The sequence below is a fragment of the Anomaloglossus baeobatrachus genome, chromosome 3, assembly GCF_048569485.1.
Source record: "Anomaloglossus baeobatrachus isolate aAnoBae1 chromosome 3, aAnoBae1.hap1, whole genome shotgun sequence".
NCBI lineage: Eukaryota > Metazoa > Chordata > Amphibia > Anura > Aromobatidae > Anomaloglossus > Anomaloglossus baeobatrachus.
Genome location: NC_134355.1, coordinates 666,306,731 through 666,323,628, shown reverse-complemented (window position 1 = coordinate 666,323,628; position 16,898 = coordinate 666,306,731). Strand labels below are relative to the sequence as shown.

General features: G+C 34.4%; 15 non-coding genes across 15 annotated transcripts; all 15 read right to left on the bottom strand.

The window, feature by feature from the left end:
- Positions 1-357: 357 nt before the first annotated feature.
- On the bottom strand, positions 358-443 carry TRNAR-UCU (transfer RNA arginine (anticodon UCU)). The gene is given in 2 exon segments: positions 358-393; positions 407-443. It is a non-coding gene; the product is annotated as a tRNA-Arg (tRNA).
- A 786-nt stretch (positions 444-1,229) lies between these two features.
- Positions 1,230-1,315, bottom strand: TRNAR-UCU (transfer RNA arginine (anticodon UCU)). Its single transcript is given in 2 exon segments — positions 1,230-1,265; positions 1,279-1,315. It is a non-coding gene; the product is annotated as a tRNA-Arg (tRNA).
- A 792-nt stretch (positions 1,316-2,107) lies between these two features.
- TRNAR-UCU (transfer RNA arginine (anticodon UCU)) lies at positions 2,108-2,193 on the bottom strand. The gene is given in 2 exon segments: positions 2,108-2,143; positions 2,157-2,193. It is a non-coding gene; the product is annotated as a tRNA-Arg (tRNA).
- Positions 2,194-2,979: 786 nt separating this feature from the next.
- On the bottom strand, positions 2,980-3,065 carry TRNAR-UCU (transfer RNA arginine (anticodon UCU)). Its single transcript is given in 2 exon segments — positions 2,980-3,015; positions 3,029-3,065. It is a non-coding gene; the product is annotated as a tRNA-Arg (tRNA).
- A 792-nt stretch (positions 3,066-3,857) lies between these two features.
- TRNAR-UCU (transfer RNA arginine (anticodon UCU)) lies at positions 3,858-3,943 on the bottom strand. Its single transcript is given in 2 exon segments — positions 3,858-3,893; positions 3,907-3,943. It is a non-coding gene; the product is annotated as a tRNA-Arg (tRNA).
- Positions 3,944-4,735: 792 nt separating this feature from the next.
- TRNAR-UCU (transfer RNA arginine (anticodon UCU)) lies at positions 4,736-4,821 on the bottom strand. The gene is given in 2 exon segments: positions 4,736-4,771; positions 4,785-4,821. It is a non-coding gene; the product is annotated as a tRNA-Arg (tRNA).
- Positions 4,822-5,614: 793 nt separating this feature from the next.
- TRNAR-UCU (transfer RNA arginine (anticodon UCU)) lies at positions 5,615-5,700 on the bottom strand. The gene is given in 2 exon segments: positions 5,615-5,650; positions 5,664-5,700. It is a non-coding gene; the product is annotated as a tRNA-Arg (tRNA).
- A 792-nt stretch (positions 5,701-6,492) lies between these two features.
- TRNAR-UCU (transfer RNA arginine (anticodon UCU)) lies at positions 6,493-6,578 on the bottom strand. Its single transcript is given in 2 exon segments — positions 6,493-6,528; positions 6,542-6,578. It is a non-coding gene; the product is annotated as a tRNA-Arg (tRNA).
- Positions 6,579-7,364: 786 nt separating this feature from the next.
- On the bottom strand, positions 7,365-7,450 carry TRNAR-UCU (transfer RNA arginine (anticodon UCU)). Its single transcript is given in 2 exon segments — positions 7,365-7,400; positions 7,414-7,450. It is a non-coding gene; the product is annotated as a tRNA-Arg (tRNA).
- A 1,670-nt stretch (positions 7,451-9,120) lies between these two features.
- Positions 9,121-9,206, bottom strand: TRNAR-UCU (transfer RNA arginine (anticodon UCU)). The gene is given in 2 exon segments: positions 9,121-9,156; positions 9,170-9,206. It is a non-coding gene; the product is annotated as a tRNA-Arg (tRNA).
- A 792-nt stretch (positions 9,207-9,998) lies between these two features.
- On the bottom strand, positions 9,999-10,084 carry TRNAR-UCU (transfer RNA arginine (anticodon UCU)). Its single transcript is given in 2 exon segments — positions 9,999-10,034; positions 10,048-10,084. It is a non-coding gene; the product is annotated as a tRNA-Arg (tRNA).
- Positions 10,085-10,871: 787 nt separating this feature from the next.
- On the bottom strand, positions 10,872-10,957 carry TRNAR-UCU (transfer RNA arginine (anticodon UCU)). The gene is given in 2 exon segments: positions 10,872-10,907; positions 10,921-10,957. It is a non-coding gene; the product is annotated as a tRNA-Arg (tRNA).
- Positions 10,958-12,616: 1,659 nt separating this feature from the next.
- On the bottom strand, positions 12,617-12,702 carry TRNAR-UCU (transfer RNA arginine (anticodon UCU)). Its single transcript is given in 2 exon segments — positions 12,617-12,652; positions 12,666-12,702. It is a non-coding gene; the product is annotated as a tRNA-Arg (tRNA).
- A 792-nt stretch (positions 12,703-13,494) lies between these two features.
- Positions 13,495-13,580, bottom strand: TRNAR-UCU (transfer RNA arginine (anticodon UCU)). Its single transcript is given in 2 exon segments — positions 13,495-13,530; positions 13,544-13,580. It is a non-coding gene; the product is annotated as a tRNA-Arg (tRNA).
- A 792-nt stretch (positions 13,581-14,372) lies between these two features.
- Positions 14,373-14,458, bottom strand: TRNAR-UCU (transfer RNA arginine (anticodon UCU)). Its single transcript is given in 2 exon segments — positions 14,373-14,408; positions 14,422-14,458. It is a non-coding gene; the product is annotated as a tRNA-Arg (tRNA).
- Positions 14,459-16,898: the final 2,440 nt, after the last annotated feature.

Sequence of the window (16,898 nt, the reverse complement as noted above, 5' to 3'; positions counted from 1 at the left end):
GATTTACATTTGGAAATTCAGGTATTCTAAAATATAACATCAAGATGTTCAATAATTTTAGAACCAGCAGAGAAAAACTCAGCGTTAGCATTTTCTCGACTCTCTCTGTGTTCTAGACACACATAACAAATCTACATGAAGAATGAATTTCAAAACAGGATGGAAAAGCAGCATTTTAAAAGTTCACAAAACTGGGTTGCCTTCTTAGTCTTTTCTAGAAAGGGGAGCCCTAGCGATTTTTTAATTCTACAAAAATGCTCTAAAGGATAATAATAAATCATATATTAGATCATTTCTTACTCTTTATTATCTTATGGGTATTATATAGGACTTTCGCATCAGACACCAAACAAAAGCTGACTCTGGCGGGACTCGAACCCACAACCTTTGAATGACTACACTTTGCTAGAAGTCCAATGCGCTATCCATTGCGCCACAGAGCCTGAAACTGAAAAAACTTGTTTGGAACTTCAGTGTGGCTAAAACTAATAAGAGAAAGAATAGTAAAAATGGAAATCACTCTAAAAGCAATCTTTCAAGATTTGAGAGCAGATTTTCACAAAATATTAACATTTTAGTAAAGACAAAAATTTCAAGCCAATTTTCTGGACATATCTTATGGCATACATTATGATTTCAGGAGGCAAATAAACTTTTTTGGAAAATATTTCCGTTTTTTTCACTTTTAAAGAATACTGAAGATAATGGATAAAGGTTTAAATTCTTTAGATACAAAACTCTTCTCCAATTAAAACAAGCCTCCAAACTTTGAATCTTTATCTTATCTAGACATTTACATTCGCCACTTTGTGCTAAAGAGTGTTTTTTTAGCAGCTTCCTCTACATTCTTTTCTTTGATCATTTTAAAATCTGATTTACATTTGGAAATTCAGGTATTCTAAAATATAACATCAAGATGTTCAATAATTTTAGAACCAGCAGAGAAAAACTCAGCGTTAGCATTTTCTCGACTCTCTCTGTGTTCTAGACACACATAACAAATCTACATGAAGAATGAATTTCAAAACAGGATGGAAAAGCAGCATTTTAAAAGTTCACAAAACTGGGTTGCCTTCTTAGTCTTTTCTAGAAAGGGGAGCCCTAGCGATTTTTGAATTCTACAAAAATGCTCTAAAGGATCATAATAAATCATATATTAGATCATTTCTTACTCTTTATAATCTTATGGGTATTATATAGGACTTTCGCATCAGACACCAAACAAAAGCTGACTCTGGCGGGACTCGAACCCACAAGCTTTGAATGCCTACACTTTCCTAGAAGTCCAATGCGCTATCCATTGCGCCACAGAGCCTGAAACTGAAACAAATTGTTTGGAACTTCAGTGTGGCTAAAACTAATAAGAGAAAGAATAGTAAAAATGGAAATCACTCTAAATGCAATCTTTCAAGATTTGAGAGCAGATTTTCACAAAATATTTACATTTTAGTAAAGACAAAAATTTCAAGCCAATTTTCTGGACATATCTTATGGCATACATTATGATTTCAGGAGGCAAATAAACTTTTTTGGAAAATATTTCCGTTTTTTTCAATTCCACTTTTAAAGAATACTGAAGATAATGGATAAAGGTTTAAATTCTTTAGATACAAAACTCTTCTCCAATTAAAACAAGCCTCCAATCTTTGAATCTTTATCTTATCTAGACATTTACATTCGCCACTTTGTGCTAAAGAGTGTTTTTTTAGCAGCTTCCTCTACATTCTTTTCTTTGATCATTTTAAAATCTGATTTACATTTGGAAATTCAGGTATTCTAAAATATAACATCAAGATGTTCAATAATTTTAGAACCAGCAGAGAAAAACTCAGCGTTAGCATTTTCTCGACTCTCTCTGTGTTCTAGACACACATAACAAATCTACATGAAGAATGAATTTCAAAACAGGATGGAAAAGCAGCATTTTAAAAGTTCACAAAACTGGGTTGCCTTCTTAGTCTTTTCTAGAAAGGGGAGCCCTAGCGATTTTTTAATTCTACAAAAATGCTCTAAAGGATAATAATAAATCATATATTAGATCATTTCTTACTCTTTATTATCTTATGGGTATTATATAGGACTTTCGCATCAGACACCAAACAAAAGCTGACTCTGGCGGGACTCGAACCCACAACCTTTGAATGACTACACTTTGCTAGAAGTCCAATGCGCTATCCATTGCGCCACAGAGCCTGAAACTGAAAAAACTTGTTTGGAACTTCAGTGTGGCTAAAACTAATAAGAGAAAGAATAGTAAAAATGGAAATCACTCTAAAAGCAATCTTTCAAGATTTGAGAGCAGATTTTCACAAAATATTAACATTTTAGTAAAGACAAAAATTTCAAGCCAATTTTCTGGACATATCTTATGGCATACATTATGATTTCAGGAGGCAAATAAACTTTTTTGGAAAATATTTCCGTTTTTTTCACTTTTAAAGAATACTGAAGATAATGGATAAAGGTTTAAATTCTTTAGATACAAAACTCTTCTCCAATTAAAACAAGCCTCCAAACTTTGAATCTTTATCTTATCTAGACATTTACATTCGCCACTTTGTGCTAAAGAGTGTTTTTTTAGCAGCTTCCTCTACATTCTTTTCTTTGATCATTTTAAAATCTGATTTACATTTGGAAATTCAGGTATTCTAAAATATAACATCAAGATGTTCAATAATTTTAGAACCAGCAGAGAAAAACTCAGCGTTAGCATTTTCTCGACTCTCTCTGTGTTCTAGACACACATAACAAATCTACATGAAGAATGAATTTCAAAACAGGATGGAAAAGCAGCATTTTAAAAGTTCACAAAACTGGGTTGCCTTCTTAGTCTTTTCTAGAAAGGGGAGCCCTAGCGATTTTTGAATTCTACAAAAATGCTCTAAAGGATCATAATAAATCATATATTAGATCATTTCTTACTCTTTATAATCTTATGGGTATTATATAGGACTTTCGCATCAGACACCAAACAAAAGCTGACTCTGGCGGGACTCGAACCCACAAGCTTTGAATGCCTACACTTTCCTAGAAGTCCAATGCGCTATCCATTGCGCCACAGAGCCTGAAACTGAAACAAATTGTTTGGAACTTCAGTGTGGCTAAAACTAATAAGAGAAAGAATAGTAAAAATGGAAATCACTCTAAAAGCAATCTTTCAAGATTTGAGAGCAGATTTTCACAAAATATTTACATTTTAGTAAAGACAAAAATTTTAAGCCAATTTTCTGGACATATCTTATGGCATACATTATGATTTCAGGAGGCAAATAAACTTTTTTGGAAAATATTTCCGTTTTTTTCAATTCCACTTTTAAAGAATACTGAAGATAATGGATAAAGGTTTAAATTCTTTAGATACAAAACTCTTCTCCAATTAAAACAAGCCTCCAATCTTTGAATCTTTATCTTATCTAGACATTTACATTCGCCACTTTGTGCTAAAGAGTGTTTTTTTAGCAGCTTCCTCTACATTCTTTTCTTTGATCATTTTAAAATCTTATTTACATTTGGAAATTCAGGTATTCTAAAATATAACATCAAGATGTTCAATAATTTTAGAACCAGCAGAGAAAAACTCAGCGTTAGCATTTTCTCGACTCTCTCTGTGTTCTAGACACACATAACAAATCTACATGAAGAATGAATTTCAAAACAGGATGGAAAAGCAGCATTTTAAAAGTTCACAAAACTGGGTTGCCTTCTTAGTCTTTTCTAGAAAGGGGAGCCCTAGCGATTTTTGAATTCTACAAAAATGCTCTAAAGGATAATAATAAATCATATATTAGATCATTTCTTACTCTTTATTATCTTATGGGTATTATATAGGACTTTCGCATCAGACACCAAACAAAAGCTGACTCTGGCGGGACTCGAACCCACAACCTTTGAATGCCTACACTTTCCTAGAAGTCCAATGCGCTATCCATTGCGCCACAAAGCCTGAAACTGAAAAAAATTGTTTGGAACTTCAGTGTGGCTAAAACTAATAAGAGAAAGAATAGTAAAAATGGAAATCACTCTAAAAGCAATCTTTCAAGATTTGAGAGCAGATTTTCACAAAATATTTACATTTTAGTAAAGACAAAAATTTCAAGCCAATTTTCTGGACATATCTTATGGCATACATTATGATTTCAGGAGGCAAATAAACTTTTTTGGAAAATATTTCCGTTTTTTTCAATTCCACTTTTAAAGAATACTGAAGATAATGGATAAAGGTTTAAATTCTTTAGATACAAAACTCTTCTCCAATTAAAACAAGCCTCCAATCTTTGAATCTTTATCTTATCTAGACATTTACTCTCGCCACTTTGTGCTAAAGAGTGTTTTTTTAGCAGCTTCCTCTACATTCTTTTCTTTGATCATTTTAAAATCTGATTTACATTTGGAAATTCAGGTATTCTAAAATATAACATCAAGATGTTCAATAATTTTAGAACCAGCAGAGAAAAACTCAGCGTTAGCATATTCTCGACTCTCTCTATTTTCTAGACACACATAACAAATCTACATGAAGAATGAATTTCAAAACAGGATGGAAAAGCAGCATTTTAAAAGTTCACAAAACTGGGTTGCCTTCTTAGTCTTTTCTAGAAAGGGGAGCCCTAGCGATTTTTGAATTCTACAAAAATGCTCTTAAGGATAATAATAAATCATATATTAGATCATTTCTTACTCTTTATTAACTTATGGGTATTTTATAGGACTTTCGCATCAGACACCAAACAAAAGCTGACTCTGGCGGGACTCGAACCCACAACCTTTGAATGCCTACACTTTCCTAGAAGTCCAATGCGCTATGCATTGCGCCACAGAGCCTGAAACTGAAAAAAATTGTTTGGAACTTCAGTGTGGCTAAAACTAATAAGAGAAAGAATAGTAAAAATGGAAATCACTCTAAATGCAATCTTTCAAGATTTGAGAGCAGATTTTCACAAAATATTTACATTTTAGTAAAGACAAAAATTTCAAGCCAATTTTCTGGACATATCTTATGGCATACATTATGATTTCAGGAGGCAAATAAACTTTTTTGGAAAATATTTCCGTTTTTTTCAATTCCACTTTTAAAGAATACTGAAGATAATGGATAAAGGTTTAAATTCTTTAGATACAAAACTCTTCTCCAATTAAAACAAGCCTCCAAACTTTGAATCTTTATCTTATCTAGACATTTACATTCGCCACTTTGTGCTAAAGAGTGTTTTTTTAGCAGCTTCCTCTACATTCTTTTCTTTGATCATTTTAAAATCTGATTTACATTTGGAAATTCAGGTATTCTAAAATATAACATCAAGATGTTCAATAATTTTAGAACCAGCAGAGAAAAACTCAGCGTTAGCATTTTCTCGACTCTCTCTGTGTTCTAGACACACATAACAAATCTACATGAAGAATGAATTTCAAAACAGGATGGAAAAGCAGCATTTTAAAAGTTCACAAAACTGGGTTGCCTTCTTAGTCTTTTCTAGAAAGGGGAGCCCTAGCGATTTTTTTAATTTAACAAAAATGCTCTAAAGGATAATAATAAATCATATATTACATCATTTCTTACTCTTTATTATCTTATGGGTATTATATAGGACTTTCGCATCAGACACCAAACAAAAGCTGACTCTGGCGGGACTCGAACCCACAACCTTTGAATGCCTACACTTTCCTAGAAGTCCAATGCGCTATCCATTGCGCCACAGAGCCCGAAACTGAAAAAAATTGTTTGGAACTTCAGTGTGGCTAAAACTAATAAGAGAAAGAATAGTAAAAATGGAAATCACTCTAAATGCAATCTTTCAAGATTTGAGAGCAGATTTTCACAAAATATTTACATTTTAGTAAAGACAAAAATTTCAAGCCAATTTTCTGGACATATCTTATGGCATACATTATGATTTCAGGAGGCAAATAAACTTTTTTGGAAAATATTTCCGTTTTTTTCAATTCCACTTTTAAAGAATACTGAAGATAATGGATAAAGGTTTAAATTCTTTAGATACAAAACTCTTCTCCAATTAAAACAAGCCTCCAAACTTTGAATCTTTATCTTATCTAGACATTTACATTCGCCACTTTGTGCTAAAGAGTGTTTTTTTAGCAGCTTCCTCTACATTCTTTTCTTTGATCATTTTAAAATCTGATTTACATTTGGAAATTCAGGTATTCTAAAATATAACATCAAGATGTTCAATAATTTTAGAACCAGCAGAGAAAAACTCAGCATTAGCATTTTCTCGACTCTCTCTGTGTTCTAGACACACATAACAAATCTACATGAAGAATGAATTTCAAAACAGGATGGAAAAGCAGCATTTTAAAAGTTCACAAAACTGGGTTGCCTTCTTAGTCTTTTCTAGAAAGGGGAGCCCTAGCGATTTTTTAATTCTACAAAAATGCTCTAAAGGATAATAATAAATCATATATTACATCATTTCTTACTCTTTATTATCTTATGGGTATTATATAGGACTTTCGCATCAGACACCAAACAAAAGCTGACTCTGGCGGGACTCGAACCCACAACCTTTGAATGCCTACACTTTCCTAGAAGTCCAATGCGCTATCCATTGCGCCACAGAGCCTGAAACTGAAAAAAATTGTTTGGAACTTCAGTGTGGCTAAAACTAATAAGAGAAAGAATAGTAAAAATGGAAATCACTCTAAAAGCAATCTTTCAAGATTTGAGAGCAGATTTTCACAAAATATTAACATTTTAGTAAAGACAAAAATTTCAAGCCAATTTTCTGGACATATCTTATGGCATACATTATGATTTCAGGAGGCAAATAAACTTTTTTGGAAAATATTTCCGTTTTTTTCACTTTTAAAGAATACTGAAGATAATGGATAAAGGTTTAAATTCTTTAGATACAAAACTCTTCTCCAATTAAAACAAGCCTCCAAACTTTGAATCTTTATCTTATCTAGACATTTACATTCGCCACTTTGTGCTAAAGAGTGTTTTTTTAGCAGCTTCCTCTACATTCTTTTCTTTGATCATTTTAAAATCTGATTTACATTTGGAAATTCAGGTATTCTAAAATATAACATCAAGATGTTCAATAATTTTAGAACCAGCAGAGAAAAACTCAGCGTTAGCATTTTCTCGACTCTCTCTGTGTTCTAGACACACATAACAAATCTACATGAAGAATGAATTTCAAAACAGGATGGAAAAGCAGCATTTTAAAAGTTCACAAAACTGGGTTGCCTTCTTAGTCTTTTCTAGAAAGGGGAGCCCTAGCGATTTTTTAATTCTACAAAAATGCTCTAAAGGATAATAATAAATCATATATTAGATCATTTCTTACTCTTTATTATCTTATGGGTATTATATAGGACTTTCGCATCAGACACCAAACAAAAGCTGACTCTGGCGGGACTCGAACCCACAACCTTTGAATGCCTACACTTTGCTAGAAGTCCAATGCACTATCCATTGCGCCACAGAGCCTGAAACTGAAAAAAAATGTTTGGAACTTCAGTGTGGCTAAAACTAATAAGAGAAAGAATAGTAAAAATGGAAATCACTCTAAAAGCAATCTTTCAAGATTTGAGAGCAGATTTTCACAAAATATTAACATTTTAGTAAAGACAAAAATTTCAAGCCAATTTTCTGGACATATCTTATGGCATACATTATGATTTCAGGAGGCAAATAAACTTTTTTGGAAAATATTTCCGTTTTTTTCAATTCCACTTTTAAAGAATACTGAAGATAATGGATAAAGGTTTAAATTCTTTAGATACAAAACTCTTCTCCAATTAAAACAAGCCTTAAATCTTTGAATCTTTATCTTATCAAGACATTTACATTCGCCACTTTGTGCTAAAGAGTGTTTTTTTAGCAGCTTCCTCTACATTCTTTTCTTTGATCATTTTAAAATCTGATTTACATTTGGAAATTTAGGTATTCTAAAATATAACATCAAGATGTTCAATAATTTTAGAACCTGCAGAGAAAAACTCAGCGTTAGCATTTTCTCGACTCTCTCTGTGTTCTAGACACACATAACAAATCTACATGAAGAATGAATTTCAAAACAGGATGGAAAAGCAGCATTTTAAAAGTTCACAAAACTGGGTTGCCTTCTTAGACTTTTCTAGAAAGGGGAGCCCTAGCGATTTTTGAATAATACAAAAATGCTCTTAAGGATAATAATAAATCTTATATTAGATCATTTCTTACTCTTTATTATCTTATGGGTATTATATAGGACTTTCGCATCAGACACCAAACAAAAGCTGACTCTGGCGGGACTCGAACAAACAACCTTTGAATGCCTACACTTTCCTAGAAGTCCAATGCGCTATGCATTGCGCCACAGAGCCTGAAACTGAAAAAAATTGTTTGGAACTTCAGTGTGGCTAAAACTAATAAGAGAAAGAATAGTAAAAATGGAAATCACTCTAAATGCAATCTTTCAAGATTTGAGAGCAGATTTTCACAAAATATTTACATTTTAGTAAAGACAAAAATTTCAAGCCAATTTTCTGGACATATCTTATGGCATACATTATGATTTCAGGAGGCAAATAAACTTTTTTGGAAAATATTTCCGTTTTTTTCAATTCCAATTTTAAAGAATACTGAAGATAATGGATAAAGGTTTAAATTCTTTAGATACAAAACTCTTCTCCAATTAAAACAAGCCTCCAATCTTTGAATCTTTATCTTATCTAGACATTTACATTCGCCACTTTGTGCTAAAGAGTGTTTTTTTAGCAGCTTCCTCTACATTCTTTTCTTTGATCATTTTAAAATCTGATTTACATTTGGAAATTCAGGTATTCTAAAATATAACATCAAGATGTTCAATAATTTTAGAACCAGCAGAGAAAAACTCAGCGTTAGCATTTTCTCAACTCTCTCTGTGTTTTAGACACACATAACAAATCTACATGAAGAATGAATTTCAAAACAGGATGGAAAAGCAGCATTTTAAAAGTTCACAAAACTGGGTTGCCTTCTTAGTCTTTTCTAGAAAGGGGAGCCCTAGCGATTTTTTAATTCTACAAAAATGCTCTTAAGGATAATAATAAATCATATATTAGATCATTTCTTACTCTTTATTATCTTATGGGTATTATATAGGACTTTCGCATCAGACACCAAACAAAAGCTGACTCTGGCGGGACTCGAACCCACAACCTTTGAATGCCTACACTTTCCTAGAAGTCCAATGCGCTATGCATTGCGCCACAGAGCCTGAAACTGAAAAAAATTGTTTGGAACTTCAGTGTGGCTAAAACTAATAAGAGAAAGAATAGTAAAAATGGAAATCACTCTAAATGCAATCTTTCAAGATTTGAGAGCAGATTTTCACAAAATATTTACATTTTAGTAAAGACAAAAATTTCAAGCCAATTTTCTGGACATATCTTATGGCATACATTATGATTTCAGGAGGCAAATAAACTTTTTTGGAAAATATTTCCGTTTTTTTCAATTCCACTTTTAAAGAATACTGAAGATAATGGATAAAGGTTTAAATTCTTTAGATACAAAACTCTTCTCCAATTAAAACAAGCCTCCAAACTTTGAATCTTTATCTTATCTAGACATTTACATTCGCCACTTTGTGCTAAAGAGTGTTTTTTTAGCAGCTTCCTCTACATTCTTTTCTTTGATCATTTTAAAATCTGATTTACATTTGGAAATTCAGGTATTCTAAAATATAACATCAAGATGTTCAATAATTTTAGAACCAGCAGAGAAAAACTCAGCGTTAGCATTTTCTCGACTCTCTCTGTGTTCTAGACACACATAACAAATCTACATGAAGAATGAATTTCAAAACAGGATGGAAAAGCAGCATTTTAAAAGTTCACAAAACTGGGTTGCCTTCTTAGTCTTTTCTAGAAAGGGGAGCCCTAGCGATTTTTTAATTTAACAAAAATGCTCTTAAGGATAATAATAAATCATATATTACATCATTTCTTACTCTTTATTATCTTATGGGTATTATATAGGACTTTCGCATCAGACACCAAACAAAAGCTGACTCTGGCGGGACTCGAACCCACAACCTTTGAATGCCTACACTTTCCTAGAAGTCCAAAGCGCTATCCATTGCGCCACAGAGCCTGAAACTGAAAAAAATTGTTTGGAACTTCAGTGTGGCTAAAACTAATAAGAGAAAGAATAGTAAAAATGGAAATCAATCTAAAAGCAATCTTTCAAGATTTGAGAGCAGATTTTCACAAAATATTTACATTTTAGTAAAGACAAGAATTTCAAGCCAATTTTCTGGACATATCTTATGGCATACATTATGATTTCAGGAGGCAAATAAACTTTTTTGGAAAATATTTCCGTTTTTTTTCACTTTTAAAGAATACTGAAGATAATGGATAAAGGTTTAAATTCTTTAGATACAAAACTCTTCTCCAATTAAAACAAGCCTCCAAACTTTGAATCTTTATCTTATCTAGACATTTACATTCGCCACTTTGTGCTAAAGAGTGTTTTTTTAGCAGCTTCCTCTACATTCTTTTCTTTGATCATTTTAAAATCTGATTTACATTTGGAAATTCAGGTATTCTAAAATATAACATCAAGATGTTCAATAATTTTAGAACCAGCAGAGAAAAACTCAGCGTTAGCATTTTCTCGACTCTCTCTGTGTTCTAGACACACATAACAAATCTACATGAAGAATGAATTTCAAAACAGGATGGAAAAGCAGCATTTTAAAAGTTCACAAAACTGGGTTGCCTTCTTAGTCTTTTCTAGAAAGGGGAGCCCTAGCGATTTTTTAATTCTACAAAAATGCTCTAAAGGATAATAATAAATCATATATTAGATCATTTCTTACTCTTTATTATCTTATGGGTATTATATAGGACTTTCGCATCAGACACCAAACAAAAGCTGACTCTGGCGGGACTCGAACCCACAACCTTTGAATGCCTACACTTTGCTAGAAGTCCAATGCACTATCCATTGCGCCACAGAGCCTGAAACTGAAAAAAAAGTTTGGAACTTCAGTGTGGCTAAAACTAATAAGAGAAAGAATAGTAAAAATGGAAATCACTCTAAAAGCAATCTTTCAAGATTTGAGAGCAGATTTTCACAAAATATTAACATTTTAGTAAAGACAAAAATTTCAAGCCAATTTTCTGGACATATCTTATGGCATACATTATGATTTCAGGAGGCAAATAAACTTTTTTGGAAAATATTTCCGTTTTTTTCAATTCCACTTTTAAAGAATACTGAAGATAATGGATAAAGGTTTAAATTCTTTAGATACAAAACTCTTCTCCAATTAAAACAAGCCTTAAATCTTTGAATTTTTATCTTATCAAGACATTTACATTCGCCACTTTGTGCTAAAGAGTGTTTTTTTAGCAGCTTCCTCTACATTCTTTTCTTTGATCATTTTAAAATCTGATTTACATTTGGAAATTTAGGTATTCTAAAATATAACATCAAGATGTTCAATAATTTTAGAACCTGCAGAGAAAAACTCAGCGTTAGCATTTTCTCGACTCTCTCTGTGTTCTAGACACACATAACAAATCTACATGAAGAATGAATTTCAAAACAGGATGGAAAAGCAGCATTTTAAAAGTTCACAAAACTGGGTTGCCTTCTTAGACTTTTCTAGAAAGGAGAGCCCTAGCGATTTTTGAATTCTACAAAAATGCTCTTAAGGATAATAATAAATCTTATATTAGATCATTTCTTACTCTTTATTATCTTATGGGTATTATATAGGACTTTCGCATCAGACACCAAACAAAAGCTGACTCTGGCGAGACTCGAACAAACAACCTTTGAATGCCTACACTTTCCTAGAAGTCCAATGCGCTATCCATTGCGCCACAGAGCCTGAAACTGAAAAAACTTGTTTGGAACTTCAGTGTGGCTAAAACTAATAAAAGAATAGTAAAAATGGAAATCACTCTAAAAGCAATCTTTCAAGATTTGAGAGCAGATTTTCACAAAATATTTACATTTTAGTAAAGACAAGAATTTCAAGCCAATTTTCTGGACATATCTTATGGCATACATTATGATTTCAGGAGGCAAATAAACTTTTTTGGAAAATATTTCCGGTTTTTTCACTTTTAAAGAATACTGAAGATAATGGATAAAGGTTTAAATTCTTTAGATACAAAACTCTTCTCCAATTAAAACAAGCCTCCAATCTTTGAATCTTTATCTTATCTAGACATTTACATTCGCCACTTTGTGCTAAAGAGTGTTTTTTTAGCAGCTTCCTCTACATTCTTTTCTTTGATCATTTTAAAATCTGATTTACATTTGGAAATTCAGGTATTCTAAAATATAACATCAAGATGTTCAATAATTTTAGAACCAGCAGAGAAAAACTCAGCGTTAGCATTTTCTCAACTCTCTGTGTGTTCTAGACACACATAACAAATCTACATGAAGAATGAATTTCAAAACAGGATGGAAAAGCAGCATTTTAAAAGTTCACAAAACTGGGTTGCCTTCTTAGTCTTTTCTAGAAAGGGGAGCCCTAGCGATTTTTTAATTCTACAAAAATGCTCTAAAGGATAATAATAAATCATATATTAAATCATTTCTTACTCTTTATTATCTTATGGGTATTATATAGGACTTTCGCATCAGACACCAAACAAAAGCTGACTCTGGCGGGACTCAAACCCACAACCTTTGAATGCCTACACTTTCCTAGAAGTCCAATGCGCTATCCATTGCGCCACAGAGCCTGAAACTGAAAAAAATTGTTTGGAACTTCAGTGTGGCTAAAACTAATAAGAGAAAGAATAGTAAAAATGGAAATCACTCTAAAAGCAATCTTTCAAGATTTGAGAGCAGATTTTCACAAAATATTTACATTTTAGTAAAGACAAAAATTTCAAGCCAATTTTTTGGACATATCTTATGGCATACATTATGATTTCAGGAGGCAAATAAACTTTTTTGGAAAATATTTCCGTTTTTTTCAATTCCACTTTTAAAGAATACTGAAGATAATGGATAAAGGTTTAAATTCTTTAGATACAAAACTCTTCTCCAATTAAAACAAGCCTCCAATCTTTGAATCTTTATCTTATCTAGACATTTACATTCGCCACTTTGTGCTAAAGAGTGTTTTTTTAGCAGCTTCCTCTACATTCTTTTCTTTGATCATTTTAAAATCTGATTTACATTTGGAAATTCAGGTATTCTAAAATATAACATCAAGATGTTCAATAATTTTAGAACCAGCAGAGAAAAACTCAGCGTTAGCATTTTCTCGACTCTCTCTGTGTTCTAGACACACATAACAAATCTACATGAAGAATGAATTTCAAAACAGGATGGAAAAGCAGCATTTTAAAAGTTCACAAAACTGGGTTGCCTTCTTAGTCTTTTCTAGAAAGGGGAGCCCTAGCGATTTTTTAATTCTACAAAAATGCTCTAAAGGATAATAATAAATCATATATTAGATCATTTCTTACTCTTTATTATCTTATGGGTATTATATAGAACTTTCGCATCAGACACCAAACAAAAGCTGACTCTGGCGGGACTCGAACCCACAACCTTTGAATGCCCACACTTTGCTAGAAGTCCAATGCGCTATCCATTGCGCCACAGAGCCTGAAACTGAAAAAAATTGTTTGGAACTTCAGTGTGGCTAAAACTAATAAGAGAAAGAATAGTAAAAATGGAAATCACTCTAAAAGCAATCTTTCAAGATTTGAGAGCAGATTTTCACAAAATATTTACATTTTAGTAAAGACAAAAATTTCAAGCCAATTTTCTGGACATATCTTATGGCATACATTATGATTTCAGGAGGCAAATAAACTTTTTTGGAAAATATTTCCGTTTTTTTCAATTCCACTTTTAAAGAATACTAAAGATAATGGATAAAGGTTTAAATTCTTTAGATACAAAACTCTTCTCCAATTAAAACAAGCCTCCAATCTTTGAATCTTTATCTTATCTAGACATTTACATTCGCCACTTTGTGCTAAAGAGTGTTTTTTTAGCAGCTTCCTCTACATTCTTTTCTTTGATCATTTTAAAATCTGATTTACATTTGGAAATTCAGGTATTCTAAAATATAACATCAAGATGTTCAATAATTTTAGAACCAGCAGAGAAAAACTCAGCGTTAGCATTTTCTCAACTCTCTCTGTGTTTTAGACACACATAACAAATCTACATGAAGAATGAATTTGAAAACAGGATGGAAAAGCAGCATTTTAAAAGTTCACAAAACTGGGTTGCCTTCTTAGTCTTTTCTAGAAAGGGGAGCCCTAGCGATTTTTGAATTCTACAAAAATGCTCTAAAGGATGATAATAAATCATATATTAAATCATTTCTTACTCTTTATTATCTTATGGGTATTATATAGGACTTTCGCATCAGACACCAAACAAAAGCTGACTCTGGCGGGACTCGAACCCACAACCTTTGAATGCCTACACTTTCCTAGAAGTCCAATGCGCTATCCATTGCGCCACAGAGCCTGAAACTGAAAAAATTGTTTGGAACTTCAGTGTGGCTAAAACTAATAAGAGAAAGAATAGTAAAAATGGAAATCACTCTAAAAGCAATCTTTCAAGATTTGAGAGCAGATTTTCACAAAATATTTACATTTTAGCAAAGACAAGAATTTCAAGCCAATTTTCTGGACATATCTTATGGCATACATTATGATTAGTGATGAGCGAGTACTAAAAAGCTCGGGTGCTCGAAGCTCGGGCCGAGCCTCCCAAGATACTCGTGTACTCGGCCCGAGCAACGAGCCCAATGTTATCCTATGGGAGACCCGAGTATTTTTGTGAAATGACCCCCCGGCAGCATGGAGAAACCCTAAAAATGTCACAAAAGTCTCAGAAGAGTGCTCAAATGACATCGCAACAGCATGGGGAAGACCCCTTGAAGCATTTGTCACTCAAAAGTCACAGCTGTGAACAATTTTGTCCGCGTTTCACGCCATTTTTACGGACTCACCAGAAAACCTTCCAAAATGACCCCAAAATGATTTTTCATGGCAGAAATGTTAAGGGCACATACCCAATAGTGAGATAGAGCTGGTGTATGTTACTTTTTGAGATTAATACATGAAAGATTTTACGTGAAAACATTGTGTGGCACTCCGATGTCCCTGAGAAGAGACGTACATGAAGGCCTCTTGAGTCTAATGTGCCCATTTTGAGGAAGTGAGTCTTTGTAGTATTTTCCTTTGCCAGGGCAGTCCAAAATTGTGAGGTTCACCAATGCCCCTGCATACAGACGTGCATGATGGCCTGTAAACCTGAAGTGCCCATTGTAAGGAAGTGGGTCTATTTCAGTATAGCCCTTTGCCAGGGCAGCCACAAATTGGGAGGCTCCACATTGTCCCTGGATAGAGACGTGCATGATGGCCTGTAAACCTGAAGTGCCCATTGTAAGGAAGTGGGTCTATTTCAGTATAGCCCTTTGCCAGGGCAGCCACAAATTGGGAGGCTCCACATTGTCCCTGGATAGAGACGTGCATGATGGCCTGTAAACCTGAAGTGCCCATTGGAAGGAAGTGGGTCTATTGTAGTATAGCCCTTAGGCAGGGCAGCCAAAAATTGGGAGGCTCCACGTTGTCCCTGGATAGAGACGTGCATGAGGGCCTGTAAACCTGAAGTGCCCATTGGAAGGAAGTGGGTGTATTATAGTATAGCCCTTAGGCAGGGCAGCCAAAAATTGGGAGGCTCCACGTTGTCCCTGGGTAGAGATGTGCATGAGGGCCTCAAAACATTAAGTGTCCATTGTCAGGAAGTGGGTGTATTATAGTATAGCCCTTAGGCAGGGCAGCCAAAAATTGGGAGGCTCCACATTGTCCCTGGATAGAGACGTGCATGATGGCCTGTAAACCTGAAGTGCCCATTGTAAGGAAGTGGGTCTATTGTAGTATAGCCCTTAGGCAGGGCAGCCAAAAATTGGGAGGCTCCACGTTGTCCCTGGATAGAGACGTGCATGATGGCCTTTAAACCTGAAGTGCCCATTGTAAGGAAGTGGGTCTATTTCAGTATAGCCCTTTGCCAGGGCAGCCAAAAATTGGGAGGCTCCACATTGTCCCTGGATAGAGACGTGCATGATGGCCTGTAAACCTGAAGTGCCCATTGTAAGGAAGTGGGTCTATTTCAGTATAGCCCTTTGCCAGGGCAGCCAAAAATTGGGAGGCTCCACATTGTCCCTGGATAGAGACGTGCATGATGGCCTTTAAACCTGAAGTGCCCATTGTAAGGAAGTGGGTCTATTTCAGTATAGCCCTTTGCCAGGGCAGCCAAAAATTGGGAGGCTCCACATTGTCCCTGGGTAGAGACGTGAATGAGGGCCTCAAAACCTTAAGTGTCCATTTTAAGGAAGTGGGTGTATTATAGTATAGCCCTTAGGCAGGGCAGCCAAAAATTGGGAGGCTCCACGTTGTCCCTGGGTAGAGACGTGCATGAGGGCCTCAAAACCTTAAGTGTCCATTTTAAGGAAGTGGGTGTATTATAGTATAGCCCTTAGGCAGGGCAGCCAAAAATTGGGAGGCTCCACGTTGTCCCTGGGTAGAGACGTGAATGAGGGCCTCAAAACCTTAAGTGTCCATTTTAAGGAAGTGGGTGTATTATAGTATAGCCCTTAGGCAGGGCAGCCAAAAATTGGGAGGCTCCACGTTTTCCCTGGGTAGAGACGTGCATGATGGCCTGTAAACCTGAAGTGCCCATTGTAAGGAAGTGGGTCTATTTCAGTATAGCCCTTTGCCAGGGCAGCCAAAAATTGGGAGGCTCCACGTTGTCCCTGGGTAGAGACGTGCATGAGGGCCTCAAAACCTTAAGTGTCCATTTTAAGGAAGTGGGTGTATTATAGTATAGCCCTTAGGCAGGGCAGCCAAAAATTGGGAGGCTCCACGTTGTCCCTGGGTAGAGACGTGAATGAGGGCCTCAA